Source organism: Mustela nigripes, chromosome 1, assembly GCF_022355385.1.
Source record: "Mustela nigripes isolate SB6536 chromosome 1, MUSNIG.SB6536, whole genome shotgun sequence".
Taxonomy (NCBI): Eukaryota; Metazoa; Chordata; class Mammalia; order Carnivora; family Mustelidae; genus Mustela; species Mustela nigripes.
The window spans coordinates 115,254,626-115,273,468 of record NC_081557.1 but is presented as its reverse complement, the minus strand read 5'-3'; the positions used below and the strand labels follow the sequence as shown (position 1 = coordinate 115,273,468).

Sequence of the window (18,843 nt, the reverse complement as noted above, 5' to 3'; positions counted from 1 at the left end):
GTTTTTTTATGTGGAAGACTGAAATTAGTATGATTTCTATCTCTGTATCCACTGTTTATATGGACAAATATGAGAAGGTCAAATACAGTGCCTGAAAGCTGAGAGGCTTGAGAGGCTGCTATCACTCTACCCATCAATTTCATCTAACTGCACCATATTTCACACTACATTTCTTTACCTGGTCCACAAGGATCTGAAAACTTGACTCAGATATGCAGCTACATCAAGATGAATTAGGTATCACACAGTCTCCTGGTCCACTGGTATAAACTTTTTTTTTTTTTTTTTAAAGATATAATTGCTGTTAGTTTGATTCCTTTTCATAAACCCAAGCTGGTACCTAGTGAAGGTTACTTTCTAAGTATGCATAAGTGATCGCTCCTGGGATCTTTTTTTGGGGGGTGGGGGGACAGATGCCTTTTATTGGTCTAAGCAACGTACAGAGTAATAGGCTTGGGCAGAGCTCCCCTGTCTGTCCTGGCTCCCATCTTCCCTCTCCTGGGAGTTAGTGATTCACCCCTAGGGGAGAAGAGTGTTCTGGGTAGGGGTGACAGACAGAGCCAGGATAAAAAATACAGAGCTGGGATCTGAAAGGGAATCAGGGTGAAGAAGAAAATATAGGTTTACCAGATCATCCAAATAAAAAGTCCGTCAGGGTAGAAGAGAGGCTGTTTCCCCACATGGGCCCCTCTGCCCTTGCCAGGAATGGGAGGGGGCAGGAAGCTTCTGCTAGAGATTTCCTACTGTGCCCTTCGTGCCATCAGCATCTCCCGGATGTTGTCCTCAGCTTCCTTCACACTCCGCTCTAGGTAGGATTTCTTCTGCTCTAATTCTTTAATTTTTTCCTCTGCTATTTTCTGTTTCTCTAACAGCTGACTGTGAATTACCTCCTTGGACTGAAGAATAAACATTCTTCCTACACCTTCATACATGTTAGTCTCATCTACCAAAGTCATAATCTCTGTATCTGTAAGATGTGCATGCTTTTTCGTTCTGTTTACCTGTTCAACCTGTATGTCTGCAAGCTTCACCTTCTGTTGAGTGTTAATTACTTTGGCTTGAAACTGAAGGCCTTCTTTAACTCCAGATCCATGGGAGCCACCATCTTGGTTCCAGTTCCTGGGATCTTAACAGTAGTATATCAGTGCCAAGTTTCCAGAAGCAAACTTTCTCTCTCCTCTCTGGAAAGTCCAAGGAACTATTTTCCCACCTCCAGCTTTCTTCACAATACTTCCGGATTATTATTATTATTATTATCATTATTTTTAAAGATTTTATTTATTTGACAGAGAGAGATCACAACAAGTAGTCGGAGAGGTAGGCAGAGAGAGAGGAGGAAGCAGGCTTCCCACCCAGCAGAGTCCGATGTGGGGCTCAATCCCAGGACCCCGAGATCATGACCTGAGCTAAGGCAGAGGCTTAACCCACTGAGCCACCCAGGCGCCCCAAAACTTCTGGATTATTGACAGCACTTCCTCTCAGACTCATGGGGTAAGTTCCTCAGTATCTGGTGCTACAAGAGATTTATTTATTTATTAAAGATTTATTTATTTTAGAGAGAGTAAGAGAGCACGCGAGCAAGTGGGGGGGAGGAGCAGAGGAAGAGCGAGAGACAATATTAAGCAGACTCCTCACTGAGCACAGAGTCTGCCACGGGCTAGATCTCATGACCCTGAGATCATGACCCGAGCCAAAATCAAGAGTTGGATGCTTAAACAACTGAGCCATCCAGACGCCCCTAGAAGAGGCTATTAAAAGCCTCAAAAATTTAATGTATTTAGGTGCTTCCTTATTCCATGCGCACTGTTTTGGAATTTAATTCCCTCTTTACCATGTTGTTATAAAACTTTCAATATGGAGATCACTCATGCATCTAAGAAAGAAATAAGAGTACACACATGTCTCTTTTTTCTCATATGTAAAACCACATAATATGCCTGAATCATCTGGCTACTCTTTGTTTTTGTTTTTTTTCTTTATTTTACTCCAAACAGACTTTTTAAATTATTTTTGTTTAGTTATCTTCGGCAGACACCACTGGGGATGCATTTCTGGAATGTCTCCTGCTTCTCTGAAAGCTACCCATCACTCAATCCTGCCCAAGGTCCACTTCTTTGAAAGTCTCCCTAAATAACAGTTACTGAGTAGAAGTATCCTGGCACAGGAGGATGGCCTAACAGGGAACACTTGGCCAAGCTGGGCCAAAGGCACCCCCACCCCTTGAACTTTAACCTTCTGAGATTCCAGTTGGTTTCCATTAAGCTCTTGAATGATCCTGTGAGGCATGGGCTGAGCAGAGAAAAAAAGAAGTAGAGATTAGAGTCTATGAACCGCAAAAAAGGAAGAGCATATGACTTTGGTTCTCAACTTTTCATTTCCTGGTCCAGTCAAGTACACTTCCTGACCTTAGGCTCCATGAGATACTCCTACATCCTTTCAGTTAATTGCTTGCCACCCCACACTTCCAACCTTCTTCTTCTTATTATTAAGATTTAGCTAGTTGAGAAGAATCATTCCTGCTAAATAATCCATGTTTAACATGTGACTCTTGATATTTTGGTAAACTTCAGTTCATTACACATATGTCTCCACAGAATTAAACTTAGAGATTTTCATGATCATTTGATCAATCAAACTATCTATCACTTAAAATTTGAGATTACTGGAGATATTCCTCAATGGTCACTGCTGAAGCTACAAAAAGATGAACTAGAGGTGGCCTTACCAGAGGCCAGTATTACTTGGAAGGTCCTAAAACTAATTTTTATGAATGTACAAAATTGAGCTTAAAAGAGAATTACATAAGCTAACCAAATAGGAGGCTGATACATTAAACTGATGTGAAAAAACAATCCACAAATTTTCATGTAGCCTAGTCATGACTAGAAAAAGCTGCCTACAAATTCTGATTACAATAGGAATGTTGCTTGGTGAGCATGGAATCTTGACAGTCTTACTGGTTTTGAGAGCTCTGTGCATCTTCGTCCCCAGCAGGGTTTGTTGAACAGAGTAAATTCAAATTGGCTGACTCAAGTCCCCTTTGGCTCCTCTATTCTCATCCCCATGTAGACAATTTCCTTCTTGATAATATATTCTTTCTTTTACTAGGCACAATAAAATGGAAGCTTTTTAAAAAATTTAATGATTTTATCAAAATTCTACTTTAATGTCTTTAAGAGTTTATGCTCCTTTCCACAATTATTAGAAGCCCTAAGATGATTTAGTTCTTTTTCCTCAATGTTCTTATCAATTGCTCTGATTAGTCAGTCTTCCCTTGAAGGTCAAAATAAGTCTATAGTAACAGAACTCATTCCTCCTTAACCATCTACAAGATGAAAACACCATAGCTGATTGCCAGAAGTCTTGCTCTTAGCCAGAAGAGAATTTTCCTGTATTATGTTAATACCCAATACATATTGGTTGATTTGATCTCAAAAACTTTTCTGGGAATACTCCTCTTCTCAGTGTTGTATTGTATCAAAGAGTACCACACATTCTCTTCGTTAACGAATTAAGTATCAATGACAAAGAGAATAATAAGCCTTTAGCTTCTCTATTGAGGTTAAAAGTCAAAATCAATGAACACAGAATTAATGGTTGGGTCTACAAAAGTTTTTCAAGTATGCCATCTTTCGGGATTAAACTAGGTAAGTGAAAACATATAGCTTTGCCATACTTGTTTTGGAGTATAGTATATGGTGCCATAATCCGAAGGTGGGATACCAGGATGGGCACGAAGGAATGGAAAATGGGTTGCTTAGCTCCTCATACCCATACCCTCCATCAGGCCCAGCCTCCCAGTCAGCTTGATCTAAATAAAACACAAATGCTTGCTATGTGTGTCAGGTTTTAGGACAAGTGCCCCCCATTCTATCCAAGTAGCTGCATTGAAACTTTTCCTGGGATGGATTTCATTTTCTGAGGCAGAGCTGAGGTGCACAAGTTTATTTCATGTCCAAACAATTAATGTATTAGAGGAAGGGGGGTGGAATTCTTGGCAGAGCAGAATAACAAGGACCAGAAACTCTTTAGTTCACCACAGCTGATTCCTAAGGCAAGAAGCCACAAAAAGAGCCAGTAAATACCACTGCTTTGTGTAGTTTATGTAACAAAGAGGAGGCCCAGATGATCTGCCCGGACCATTTGTGACCTGTCACCCAGGGTGTTCCGAAAAGCATGTATCTGTGTTCATTCCCATTCTCTCCAACCTCCTCTGAGGTAGCCAGTTTCCTGGCACCCCCACAGTTCGTGGGAGACTGCTGTCTAGTCATTAGCCATGACAGCTCATCTGCCAGTGATCTTCAAAACACAGCCGCGGGATGGTGAGAACGCACAGCTCCAAAACAGCCGGAGCCTGCCTGAAAGGGACAGTATCTTCAGGCCCCTCAGCCTGCGGTCTCTGTGGCAACCTGAGATAATGTGTACAGAGTCTGGGACAGAAACCGTCAAGTCAGGTCTGGCTTTAGAGAATGCCTCCCTCTCAGCCATCCTGCTGATACTCCTCCTCATTCAGTGTCCTGACAAGCCAACCGGGTGTGAAAGGCATTTTCTCCATTTTGAGATACTCTGAGAAATGACGTAGGAGAGAACTTGACAGTTGACAGGTGTCAAGAGTGGTTACACAGGGATGACGACGTTCCTTTGGTGAAGACAATACTGGCCTCAAGGGCCTCCGGCCAAGGATTTAGCGAGGCTACGAGCTGTGTGAGCGGCTATGGAAAGTCTCTCACCTCAGTGAGCCACAGAGAAGGAACTCAAACGCCCCTGAGGAACCCAAGCATGTGTTCAACAAGCCCAGAGGACTTCCAGAACCAGGTGGGAGGAATCTGAAGGAGGCAAAATTCTAGCAGAACGGACAGTATCTGAGACAAATAAATAGTGTTTTTGCTATTAGTTATTCTGATCTCATTTCATCCCAGAGTGGGGAAATGCACTTCTAACAGCTCTGACGGTTTCCAAAGCACTTACGCACGCACTGTCTCCTCTGAGTACCATAGGAGCCCTCTGGCGTAGGTGGGACAGGCATTGGTGCTACTCATTTTCTACATCAGGGGACCAAGGCTCTATCAGGGTGTACAATTTGCTCATAGTAATGGAGGCAAGATTTAAAAATGAATCCTTTGACTCTAGCTTCAAGGTTCTTTTCCTTAAACCAAAGATTTACTAAGAATTACACATGATATATGCCTTAAAAAGGGGGGGGGGCACCTGGGTGGCTCAGTGGGTTAAAGCCTCTGCCTTCGGCTTAGGTCATGATCTCAGGGTCCTGGGATCGAGCCCCACATCGGGCTTTCTGCTCAGCGGGAAGCCTACTTCCTCCTTCCTCTCTGCCTGCCTCCCTGCCTACTTGTGATTTCTCTCTCTTAAATAAATAAAATCTTTTTTAAAAAAGGGGGGGAGGGGGGAATGAATTTCTTACTTTCACTTAATACACAGGGACTATGCGGACACTAACAGAATGACTGCACACAGTTCTGTCAATTTCTGCCTGATTTTAAAGGTTGAGAATACTAAAGAATACATCAGGGCAAGTGAAGAATGCTGAGCTATGTCATTGGATAAATGTTCTCTTTTTTTTTTTTGAAAAGGAAAACATATGCAGACAGATGTGTCCACTTAATGATCTGAAATGTCAAAACGTAATTTAAGAAAAAAACCTGGCAGGGAATCCTATGCCTGGACATATGTTCAAGTGCATTTCTTCAGAACTCCCTGGGAAGGGAAAATGAACATTTCATAGTGTGAGCCATATGTTTACAGCTATATTGGACTCTCACTTCACATATGAGCTTACATGCCATATTCTGACTTTACAGAGGCACCAGCTCATCAAAAAACCATATATCTGAGCCAAAACAACCGCCTCCACAGGAGTTAAGGATCCGGTGGGGTGTCAGGGCAGGGATAAGGACAGTAACGACATGAACGCAGGTTTGCGCCTCTTCATTTCTGCCACGCCTCTTTCCACAGAGGACTCTGGGCAGCTTACATACAATCAGAGAATGTGACACTGTTATGAAAATTAAAAATAGGGGGAGAAGATGGATAAAGAAAGAATGAGGGAAAAAAGCAAGAATCAAGAATGAGGTGTTAAAAGTACCTACCAGCGGGCACAAGGCCTCCTGTGGGCACAGTCCGGAGGCACCAGTCACAAAGAACATACTATTAATAGCACTGCCTTGAGTCAGGCAATATGGTGGCCTTGGTTGCTGTCGCCCCTCTTGTTAATGGGGAGGCCACAGTTTGGCTTGAATTGCCTAGCAGGGAAACCTGGTCTGATCTGTGTTTAACAAACCAGTTGTTCTGAAGAAGTACAATAATCTTGGTGTGAAGACCAGATGGGATTTTTTTTTTTTTAAATTTTTTCCTAGAGGTCCTCCTTATGGCAAATGCGGCAGTGAGTTTCACTGGGCTGTTATTCATGAAGGCTGTCAATGGAGACCAATGGCATTCTACCAAAACACAACTTAGTAAAAACAGTTGTGCAGAGACCAAGTTGGGAATTTCAGTTCAACACAGATTTGAAAATCACACTTTGCAAACATTCTTTAAAATGTTTATTGAGTCATCTCCTATTCCATGTTTCATCACTCAGCGAGTGAGTGTGTGCCTTCTCTACTCTCATTACAAGAAGGAAATCACATCGACCATATGGAGGGCTCATATTTCTAAGAGCAAATTTCAACACTGCTAATGATGAAAGAGGTGTAAGCTTGCGATGGTAGCATGGTAACTTTAGATTGGAGTTAGTAAAAAATTACACAACAGAGAGAAGTGTGAGATATTGAGAGAGTTATCAATATAGGCTGTATAATATTTACTCATGGAAGTCTTCAACACTGACTGATCCTAACACTCCTACAGCAAAATGAGGAGATGCACTAGACCATTTTTAAAAGATTCCCAACTAGAAAACTATGATTACAGATGTGGAAAAGAGTCCAAGAGTTAATATTTATTAATTCACAGAGCAGGCAATTTCTGGAGCTAAAAAGAATATATGAACTGTTGAGTAATTTATCTTGTTTAAGGTATTAGGAAGCCAGGTTATTCATTTAGCATGTAATATAATTGACACATACAAGATGTTTAATAAATACTGTGGTGAAGAAATCTGGTAATACTATTTCAAGAAATCATTTAATCAGTCTACCTCTTTTCCTGCATTAACTGAATTACCTTTACCTCTCTCTTAAATCTTTGCTTCACTGTAATTTTCCAGAAAATCAGATCCTCTACTGGGAGGCTGATGAGTCCCTGAAAGTAAGCTGAAGTTCGTTATTAAAAGCTTTATGGCTCAAAGAGGAGATGGAATTTCTAAGGTAAGAACTGAAAGGATATGCCAACACCCCCTCTGAAGAAGGCGGAGGACAGGAAACCTCAAGCCATAATTTCGGAAAACATTTTAGTTCATTAAAATCTGGCAGGAAACCCAAGAACTGAGCACATTGTGAGCACCAGCAGCGACATACAGTCAGTTGTCAGCTGAAGACAGTACACGATCAATGGTTACCTTCTCTCCTCGAAGCCCCTGTGTTTCTCATAGGTCTATAGATAGGCCACGAACAAGGGAAGCCAAATAGCAAAACAAAACAAAACGAATCTGTTCTGTGAGGTGGAGACTGACAGAGCAGTGGAGACAGGGAAACAGAAGACAGTGGAAGGGGGAATCCAGTGTGGAAAAAACACTACCAAGTAAAATGAAATGGGTATTAAACCTTTGATTGAGGGATTGCACTAAGACATATGTCCTACTGAAGTCCGCAACAGTGGACACAATGATGGGGCCACAACCTGTTCATCTCAGCATTGTTTAGAGAAACTGGAAACAACCCATATATCCCCAAATGAAGGACTGGGGACATAAATTCTGGTCATCTATGCAGTGGACTATCTTTGTTTAAAAAAGTGAAAATTTCCAGCCTGGTGGTAGGTGATTCTTATTTCCTTCTTTTATATTTTCTTTTAAGCATATGCTTTCCTCTTTTGAAACCTTTAAACTGGCTACTTCAGACTACTGAAAGTGAAAAGAACATCATTGGGCAGCTTCCTAATCAGCAACGCCTGGCCAACAGGTCCATCCTAACTCTTTTCTTATGAGAACTATCACATTAAGGCTTTCCCTGGAGTTAGAACTTTTTTTAAAAAACATTTGTTTTTTTCAGTGTTCCAAGAGTCATTGTTTATGCACACCCAGTACTCCATGCAGTAAGTGCCCTCCTTAATGCCTACCACCAGGCTCACCCAACCACCCACCCCCTTCCCTCCAAAACCCTCAGTTTGTTTCTCAGAGTCCACAGTCTCTCCTGGTTTGTCTCCCACTCAGATTTCCCCCAACTCACTTCTCCTCTCCAACTCCCAATGTCATCCGCGTTATTCCTTATGCCCCGCTGTGGGGCCAGAACTTTACCTTAATAACGGAATTAGAACAAACTTTGGCATTTGCTTCGTAGATGGCTGGGCTGGAATTCATGTAAGACGTGAGGACACGTTTTTCAAAAACATTCCTATTTAGACCCATTTGCATTTTGATTCAATATGAAGATATTTGAGGGATTCACAAATCATACTTAAGGTTTCTCTCTGCATTTCATTTCTGCCAGTCTTTTCCTTCCTGACGCTAGCTGGTTACTCCACTTCATCTCATCTGACTGCAAAGCCATCCTGTCAGGGTGGAAAGAAGCCCCCTCAGAACAGAGCTGCTAAGAAGACTACTGTTGCTCAGAAATGCTGGACCAGCTAGAAAAAAAGACAAATGTGCCGAAGTGGGAAAGGAAAACACAAAGAAAGATGTAAGAGCTCTGTTGGAAGAAATCTTTTATGAAGACCAGCTGCTAACTTTTGGAAGTTTATAAATCCAAATGGGAAAACCAGTTCTTCTGAGTTCCAATACAATGTTTCAAATATCACTGGCTAAGTGTGTTTAATTATCACCATTTCAGAAATAAAGTATTCCGTGCGCTGGAAAAATCATACCTCTTTAAAATCTACCAAAAGCCTTAGAAATCCTCAATGTTCTGAAGCAATTCAGGGTGCTTCAGAGATGTCCAATTATGTTTCTCAAGAGGAAGAAAGTCCGACTTATGAATTCCTTTACAGAGAGCTCTGAGTGGACATCAAGTCAGTTATCTAAAGACCTGTATTGATTTAATAGATGAACTGACTTCTTAGCCCCTCCATTCCTCGAGGGTTCTTTGGACCCGCTATGTCATTTGCTGCCAGCTTGCTTGTGTCTGCCAGCCCCAGATTACAGTCAGAGTGCCGGCTGCCATGGCCAGCTTTTATACTAAAGTCTTCAAGATAGAAAGGAAGTTTCTTCTGCAGCTTCCTCATTACCTGAGATACTGGAACACGATTTCTCCCCTAAAATTTTTATTCATGAAACACTTGTCACCAAAATAAAAAGCATTCTTTTTTCAACTTGATAAACCCAAGACCTCACAGGAGCAATTTAATTCAATCTCTGTAGACCTAAACTCGTTTTCTGAGGCGGACCCTAATCCATTACAGCTTTATTCTGGGGAGAACAAGCAATGAACCATAAGGGTCACTGTCACAATCTAAAGGGGAGAAAAAAGTAGGCTTCTATTTACCCTCTAAATTATCCTCACTTTTAAAAAAAATTTCTCGAGGTAATTATCCATATCTTCACCATTGGCAGTGACATCGGCTCTGTACCTCCACACAACTGTTAAAACCCGTGGCTCAATTTCAAAGCGCATTTTATGAGCATTTTATATGTTCAGGTTCTAGAAGTATGCACAATTTGTATTGTCTTGCTCTTTTAGTCACAGGACTTTTGTAAACAACTTCCCTACAACCAGCTGTGCGACGAGGCCTCTCGTTTTACTGGACGCAGGAGCATAGGAACTCTCCCAGCCCTGTGCCCACAACTTCTGAGCCTCAAAAGCCACATTTCTTCTCCTGTCATTACTGTGTAATGGGACTTTGTGGCCATGGTCTAGAAGACTCTGTTGTTTATTCCTCTGAGACCAAGACTGAATTAATAGGTGTGATGTTCTTTTATTGAAGTACTACCCGGAATGAACTTAAATCATTGCTCTTGAGGCGGGGAGATAAAATCTAAAATTAATAAGTATTCCTGAGAAAAGTCTAGGCTAGTTATAGGAAATTAAACAGATTCACTACAGCATCTAACCATTTAGCTAAGGTGACATACTTGGGGCCTGGAAGCAAGACACCATCACATGAAATGGTCATCAGTACCTCTGAAATTCGGATTAGGTGTGCTAATCAACAGAGGTGATTTCATCACTGAATCTAATACATATTCCAAACAGTGCAGAAAACCTCCTGCGTTTCACTGCCCGGGCCCCTGCTGGCAGCAGCCCCTGTTGAGCACATCCTGGCACGATTCCAAATTTGTCCCAAGATCATTTTAGTAGTAAGATGTAGTAAAGGAGGTGGGCGTGATGTAGGGAAGGAGGGGTGGGAAGGAGAAAAGAAAGATTAATTATGGAGGTATACTTATAATAACTAGTCCAGTTTCTTTCCGTTCTTTGAATAGAAAAACTTAATATTCTACACTTTTGGTCTTGACATTTTTAAAAGCCATTATTGCCTTATCTTTTTGGCATAAACTAGCAGGTAAAAAAATACTTGGTTTACTAAAACTGCCAGTGTTCCTGAAATTTGCACTTACCATAATGGGGTATTGGGCATGATGTTCATTAACTATATACTATTTTTTTTTAAAGATTTAATTTACTTGACAGAGATCACAAGTAGGCAGAGAGGCAGGCAGAGATTGAGGAAGGGAAGTAGGCTCCCCGCTGAGCAGAGATCCCGATGCAGGGATCCGATCCCAGGATCCTTGGATCATGATCCAAGCCAGCCGAAGGCAGAGGCTTTAACCCACTGAGCCACCCAGGTGCCCCTATACTAAATGTTTCTGTGATTAACCCGAGTTCCATATTCAAATACACAAAAATGCAACAGATCCTTATTCATTCTAGAGTCTGTGTGTGTTAACCTGCACACTCCCTAAAATTTATTTGTAACCCCCAAATCGATACGGGGACACTGTTACAGTCATTTGAGAACATATACAAGGCAGCAAAAAAAAAAAAAAAAAAAAAAGTGAATTGCAACTTGAGTTGCCTACAGGCAGACACAGGAGGATACTCTGTCTTTTCCACTCTGACAACCGTAAACAGTGTACTTTTCATAGTCTATGTAGGGCCATCTTCTCCTTAGTTCTATGTTTGTTTTTTTATTTTAACATATAATGTATTATTTGTCCCAGGGGTACAGGTCTGTGAATCATCAGGCTTACACATTTCATAGCACTCACCATAGCACATACCCTCCCCAATGCCCCTAACCCAGCCACTCCATAGCTCCCCCCAACCCAGCAACCCTGTTTGTTTCCTGAGATTAAGAGTCTCTTTCGGTTTTTGTTGGTGATTTCACTGTCTGCAATGGCTCCCAAGCCTGGTGCTGAAGTCTGTCTAGCATTCCTAAGTGTGAGAAGGCAGTGTTGTGCTTTCTGGAGAATATAATACATGTGTTCGATTTCTTCCTCCAGGCATGATGAGTTCAATGTTACGGTTCAACAATACATGTTAAACAGGGTGTTCATAGACAGAACCACACATATATCCAGGCTACATAATGATCAGTGAGGCTCACAAGAACCTAACCCTGAGTTTCCCCTAGGAGCAATGTTTCTGCATTCCTAACCCCGTGTTCATAGTGACTTGATAGAACACAACTACCTTGATAACAAGGATCGCTCGCATAGTAAAATACACACAGACAGAAATTCAATTCTGCCAATAAGGACAGCTACAAAAAGTCAGTTACAAAGTTTGTCATTCCTTTGCCCTGCCCACTGTACAGGGGAAGTGTGATGGGTGGATGAATTTCTGTTCTCGGGCGCACTCATGAACTCAGTCCTACTCTCAGGTACCATGTAGTACCCTTTATTCCCTCTAGCTCAGGATCACTGGGGGTGAGGGCGCCCCACTGCAAAGGGGCCTTGGCTTCCGTGAAGCGGGTCCCACTGCTGCACCTGCTATAAGGCAGGGCAATGCTGGAGACACTTGCTGATCTGTGCCAAGGCCATAGTTTCTTGTCACTGCAGAACCCACTGGATGGTGATACGCTCCTAGCTTTGACATACCCGCAAGTGTGGGAATCTGCTGTTCTGCAGATATTCCAGTAAAAACTTTCCTCATAGTATCTCCGTGGTGTTTGGGTTTGAATGAGCTCAGGGGGCAGGCAGGGCGTATGACCTAAGTGAGAGGCACTGTACCAATGCTAACACTGCCCCTCTGACCACACTCGAGGGCCTCTCTGCCCTCTCCCTATGATGGCTTCTTCCAACTTAGATTGAAGAAGAAACCCATGCTGCGAACAGCTGGGACTTGAAATGCCTACACTGAAAGACAGAGTCATTGATAACACTGCTCCCTTTTGTTTGACAACATAATTGATAACCTAAACTCCTCTTTTGTTTCTAAGAAAGAAATGCTATTACTATAAAAATGTCTCAAGTTTAAAATGACTGCTCTGATAACAGACTTTTCTGATCTTTTACCTGGTGTGGAGAAATATCCCAGAGATGTGGTGACACCCCTGGTAGCACACCATCCTGGGTAATAGCTTACTTTGCAGACTTCTGGTACTTTATCCATAAAATGAGGAAACAGTGAGCTCTCTGGCTCCACTCAGCTCTAGGATTTTGAGTCTCTGAAATATTTAATATATTATGAGCAAGGTTCTTGGGGTATCCAAACCTTTAGAAGTGGCCACCTTGGGTGTCCAAGCCATAGCCTTTAGAAGTGGCCACACGGCTCCAAAAGTACAATCTTGTGCCCTTGGCTCCCACCTGTCATAACTGGCAGTTTATCTGGGCCATGTGAGGCGTGAAAGGGAAGCAGAGATTTGGCCGCAGGATGGCATCAGATGAGGCATAACCACAGAGGGGAGCGTGCGGGGACACACGGTAAGCCGTCTGTGTGAGAGAAGGAGTAGGAGAAATCAGGGCCCACCCCCTCTCACTCCTGCCTGGGACGGTCCCCGTTGGTGCCAGTAGGATGCTAACCATGACACAAGCCTCAGATCACATAGCAAAAGCTGCTGAGGTCAAAGCAGAAGGAAGCATAGGGAGTGATGTACAGCGGTACAGAAGGAAGTATAGGGAGTGATGAGCAAGTTTAGTTCTAATAAGTGTGGCTATAGGTGTAAAAATGGATGGGAAAAGAACTTGACAAATTATTTAAACAGCAGCTGCCCCTGCAATGGGAGAATGGGGACTTTCAGTTCTTGGTCAAGGTGCCAGAACGGGTTTCGTCCCCTCCCTGGAGCTGATGCGTACAACTGGGTAACAAGAGGAGATATTCTCACAGCAGGATTCTATCCAAGGGACACCAGCAGGGTTGAACTTGGCAATATAAAGTAGCTGATTGTCTTTACCCGATCTATTCTGTTCCCCTTCCTGCTCCTGGGGAAACGAAGGAAGGGGGGAGCCTGGTTTCCTGGCAGCCAGCCTGATGTTCTCTCTGCCAGGATGGGCACAGCGTCGAGGAGCTGAACATCAAGGGCAAGTTTTGCCAAACGGTGCAAATTGCTAACGGGCTGGAATCAAAGCAGTGCCTGCCTCTGCTGGGATACAGCACAGCTAAGTTAACAGATACTGGATCTATTGTTACTTTCCAAGAAGAGCTGTCAAGCCTGGCACTGGCCCAAAAGCTGCCAGGCTCCTCAGCTCTTCCAGGAAGAGAAGGCAGGGCCAGAACAGAAAGCGCTCTGCTAAGCTAGAGTGGTAACAGCTGCACACCAGCTGCTCGCTGGCTGGGTCTGTTCAGCTTTCAGATCTAGAGAAACATTGTGGAAAACCCAGGGGAGGGTGGAGAAACATAGAAAAAAGTAATTTTCAGATGGAAGAGCCCTTGGAAGATGTCTGGAGGTTTCCACACTGAATTAAGGAGTCCGGGGTTTCAAGGAGGTGCACAGATCCAAAGCACAAAGTCAATAAGGAAGGCATTTGAAGAAAGGATTCTGGGGATGGTGTGGCCAAACAAGTTAAACACATTTAAAATTCCTTCTTTTTATGGATGCCGAAATTGAGACTCAGAGAGGGCTATGAGGAGTATTTTCCCCAAGAAGTCATACTCTGAAGATAGAGACATGAGAATCAACAAAGTGTGAACACAATGTAGGTCATAATGGATACTGATGGGAAATAAAAGACAAACCGACAGTCTTGTAGAGTTGGCTTTTTCTGATTTTACTGTGTATCTGTTTTGTTTTACAATCATTAGGATTGAAATAATAAGTGCCTTCTGACGACTCAGGTATTATACAGATCTTTTTCTTTTGAAAATGAAAGGGTGGGCTGGACCGAAAAAAAATCAAAGCATCCCAAGTTGCTATATTTTCCTTATTAAAAATCTGGTTCCAAGATCAATTTTAGCTTTAGAACTTAATTACTTTGCTATATAAACAATATATATGATAAAATACCAATAAAAGAACATGGGCGGGGGTGGGGGGGCGGCATCTAGTGATTTGCCAAAGAGCAAAAGAGCATTGCAGGGACGCCTGGGTGGCTTAGTTGGTTAAGCAGCTGCCTTTGGCTCAGGTCATGATTCCAGCGTCTTGGGATCGAGTCCCACATCGGGCTCCTTGCTTGGTGGGGAAGCCTGCTTCTCCCTCTGCCTGCCGCTCTGTCTGCCTGGGCTCATTCTTTCGCTCTCTTGCTCTCTCTCACAATTAAAATCTTTAAAAAAAAAAAAAAAAGAAAGAAAGAAAGAAAGAGTTTTGCAGATGTCCCAAATGAGTTAACAGTTTGGAAGCTAACTTAGGTTATCTGTATAATGTCTTATCAATTTGTCATGTTAATACTACTGGTCTCATTTTATGATGTACCTGCATGATATATTTGATATTCTAGTACTATTTCTAAACTTCAGAAAATAGCTTTTGGGCACTCTGCTGTGAATTCCTAAAATATCAAAAATGATCAATACAAAAACATTAGTATAAAAAAGTACCTGGCCAATAAATTATTGAACTTTGAATCCTTGGGTTTGAATCCCTTTTTACTACCGCAAGACCCTTTCTGGATAATTTAAATTATTAGGATAAGAATAAACTACTCCAAATTTGGAGGCTGGTTGCGTCACACCATTTAAAAACATGTCTTTCCCAGGAATATTAAAACTGGACTATTTTTTTTTAATTGTTTTACCCATCAGTCCTATTAATTAGTCTATGATAGGATCTCATACTATCAGGTCATCTACCCTTCTGCAGATGTTCCGGCACTTTTCATAATCTAAAGTTTATCAGTTAATTAAAATAGGGTCCAATTAAATTTTGGACCAGGATGGCATCTTAATGATCTAAATCATCACTAACCATGGAATCTGGTGAAATTACCAATGAATCAGGTATAAGAATTCTAACTTAACTTTATAATATTATAATTTGTTGGTGACCAAACTGGAAGACTGCTTTTTTCTGAAGTCTATTTTCATTATTTATCTAATTTATTCTAAAATCTATAACAGTGGTGCCCCAAGTATGATCCACAGATCCCTGGGATCCCTAAGACCCTTTCAGGAGCTTGGTTAGATCAAAATTATTTTCATGGTATTAAGAGCTTAATATCTTTTTCACTGTGTTGATATTTACTCTGAGGGGGAAAAGCAGTGGTGGGTAAAACTGTTGGTGCCCTTGGACAAATCAAGGTAATAGCACCAAAAGGTCCTTGTGTTTGATGGTATGTGTCCCTCATCGTCACACTCACAGTAAAAACAATGCCATCTACACTAAATGTCCCTGAAGAAGCAACTAATTTTTTAAATTAAATCCTGCCCTTGAGTACATGACTTTTTAATACTGTATGAGACAAAATGGGAAGTATGCAAAGAGGGCTTCTGCTCCATTATGATGGTTGTCTCAAGGAAAAGTGCTGTATAACTGAATTCCCCGTTGAACTTGACAATTTTTTCATAGAACGAAAGTTTTGGTTATTTGGCATTTTCTCAAGTGTGGATGAAGGGAGCATATGTCACTTTTAAGGAAAACAGCTGACATCATTTGTTTCTGATGATAAAACCTGAGCTTTCAAGCAAAACTTAGAATTCTGGAATTAGGACAGCTTCCCAGGAGTTAAAACCCTTTCTGATGAGATCTGATGATGACATATGTAATGAAACTGTCAATATTTGGAAGCTCTGCATTACTTGGGGTATGAACAGGTGATGTTGCATCATTCACCGGGAAAAGACTAAAGTGCAAGACAGACAAACAACAGAGTATTCAAGGCTCATTGGTATAGCTGCAGATTCTACATTACAACTACCTTTCAAAAACTACTATGGCTATGTTTTGGCACAGTATCAAGGAAGAATATTGACAATTATCTGAAAGGGCTATTAGAAATACTCTCTTTTCCAATTACATATCTGTATGAGGCCAGATTTTCTTCATATATTTCAACCAAAACAACATATGTGCATAGACTGAATGGAGAAATAGATATTGGAATCTAGATACCTTCTGTAAGCCAGACATTAAAGAAACTGGTAAAAATGCAAAATAATTTTACTCTTACCAAACATTTTTTTTTCATTTTGGAAAATTTACTTTTGATAAAAATGTGTTAACATGTAATGGGTTTATTATTATTAACTGAATAATTTAAAACTTTTTAAGTTTCAATATGGTAAATTTTGATAGATATATCCCATATAAACCAAAGTCTAGTAATTTGGGGCTCTTAATAATTTCTAAGCATTGAAGGGAGGCCTGAGACCAAAAGGTAAAGAACTGCTGGTCCAGAGAATCTGAACAGGCCAAGGCACCAGATATTTTATTACAGGTTTTACCTTTACATAATACATTCTGATACTTGCTGATACATAACTAAAATATCACTGCCTTACAATGGTACTAATGAGCATAAAATTGTCTTTGCAGGTTAATAACACAAGCATTGTCAATATTTATTTCTTAGAATAATTTCCCTCCCCAACAAGTATTAGTAGTTGTCCAGATTTAAAAAGGTGGGGGTGGAATAGAAATAGGAGATAATTCGAGAGATGAATGATTTGAATAACTTAGGATCAAGTTCAGACAAAATGCACTCACTTTTGAAAATGTCATCAGTGGCCAGCACGGACCGAAAGGTGAAATTAAATAAAAGGCAGGATTGGTCCCTTTTTTTTTTTCCCCCCCAACTGTGGAATAAAGTGTGGCTCTGTGCTTTGTACTCCCAGTATTTGTTACATGGAAAAAAAGCAGAAGAGATATCCATGGATCTGTGAATGATTACTGTAACGTCACTGATACTCTGCCTCAAGGTAGCCTAAGACCCGTGATGACATCTTCACCTCTAATAACTAACTTCATTCTACCACAGATCAGGCCTTCCTATTTATTTGACTCATTCGGTCAATATGTGCTTATTCTTTCCCAAAATGAAATCTCATCTCTGTTCTTTCCACTGTATTACCACCGCCACCGCCCGCACTCTACCCACCAAAACATTCCCTTGACTTCTTAGAACAGTGGTTCTTAATCAGGGGAGATTTTGCCCCACCTGGAACACGTGGCAAACTCTGGAGAGATCTGTGGTTGCCGTCACAACAACCAGGGCCAGGGTACGTGTGCCCCTGGCATCTAGCAGGTAGACTGCAGAGATTCTGAGAAACACCCTACCATGCACAGGACAGCCCCCATGACAAAGAATGTGACAGTGCTGAGACTGAGAAACCCTCTCTTAGGGGCAGAAAAAAAACTCTGCAATTATGAGATAAAAAGTCTTTGCCTGGGGCATCTGGGGGGCTCAGTCCGGGTTTAGTGTCTCTCTCTTCGGCTCAGGTCATAATCCCAGAGTCCTGGGATCAAACCCCTCATTGGGCTCCCTGCTGGGCAGGGAGCTTACCTCTCCCTCTCCTTCCCACTGGTATTCTCTCTCCCTATCTCTGTCTCTCTTTCTCAAATAAATAAAATCTTTAAAAAAAAGTCTTTGCCTTTTACCTTTTCCTAACTTTCTGTGTTTTTCTTTTTAAGAAAGTTAGCACACTGTAGTGTCCCGTAACATAAACCCCTTGGCCATTAGTTCAGCATCACTGACAAGGCAACGTGCTCTAGAAGCCAGATTTTGAATCCCAGGGCCACCATCTTACAGTTATGTGACCTTCAAATTACCTACCTCTCTGAGCCCCAGGTACATCCCCAAAAAACACAGTGCAAAAAATATGTAGTTTCAATATGGTTGTAAAGATTGGAGACAGTTCAGTCAAAAAGTCCCTGGCACACGGCCAGACGTACAACAGGTGCTCAATAAAATGGACAATGACGTTATTGATCCTGTCACTTACAGAGGACCCTCTGTCTTCATGACCTGCTGTATGGGAGAAATACGGAAGCAAAGCGCCATCACAGTGACAGAGTTAATTCTGCCGAAGTGGTAAACATAGCTTATACTGCATTTAATGTGACTGAGAAGGGGCACCTGGGCAGCTGAGGCAGTCAAGCATCTGCCTTCGGCTCAGGTCATGATCCCAGGGTCCTGGGATGGAGCCTCGTGTCAGGCTCCCTGCTCAGCTGGAAGCCTGCTCCTACCTGCCACTCTGCCTGTTTGTGTTTGCTGTCAAAATCTTTTTTAAAAAAATAGTGACTGAGAAATATTTTCCCCAAAACCATATAAAAAAGTATAAATAAATGCCCTAGGGCTGGAACCTGCCTTTCTGTGTCTTTCCAGGTCTGTGGCACATGTCCCCTAACAGACCCTTAACTCCAACCCGTACTGCACCTAGCCCTAATGTCCAGCGTCTGACGACTGTGGAGGCAGAGCTGAGCACA

General features: G+C 41.8%; 1 protein-coding gene and 1 pseudogene across 2 annotated transcripts in view; both read right to left on the bottom strand.

The window, feature by feature from the left end:
- The window catches only part of GALNT7 (polypeptide N-acetylgalactosaminyltransferase 7), a 142,833-nt gene that overhangs the window by 37,220 nt on the left and 86,770 nt on the right, over nt 1-18,843 (bottom strand). The gene's annotated exons all lie outside the window — the stretch shown is intronic.
- Nucleotides 617-1,105, bottom strand: LOC132013474 (prefoldin subunit 1-like; annotated as a pseudogene).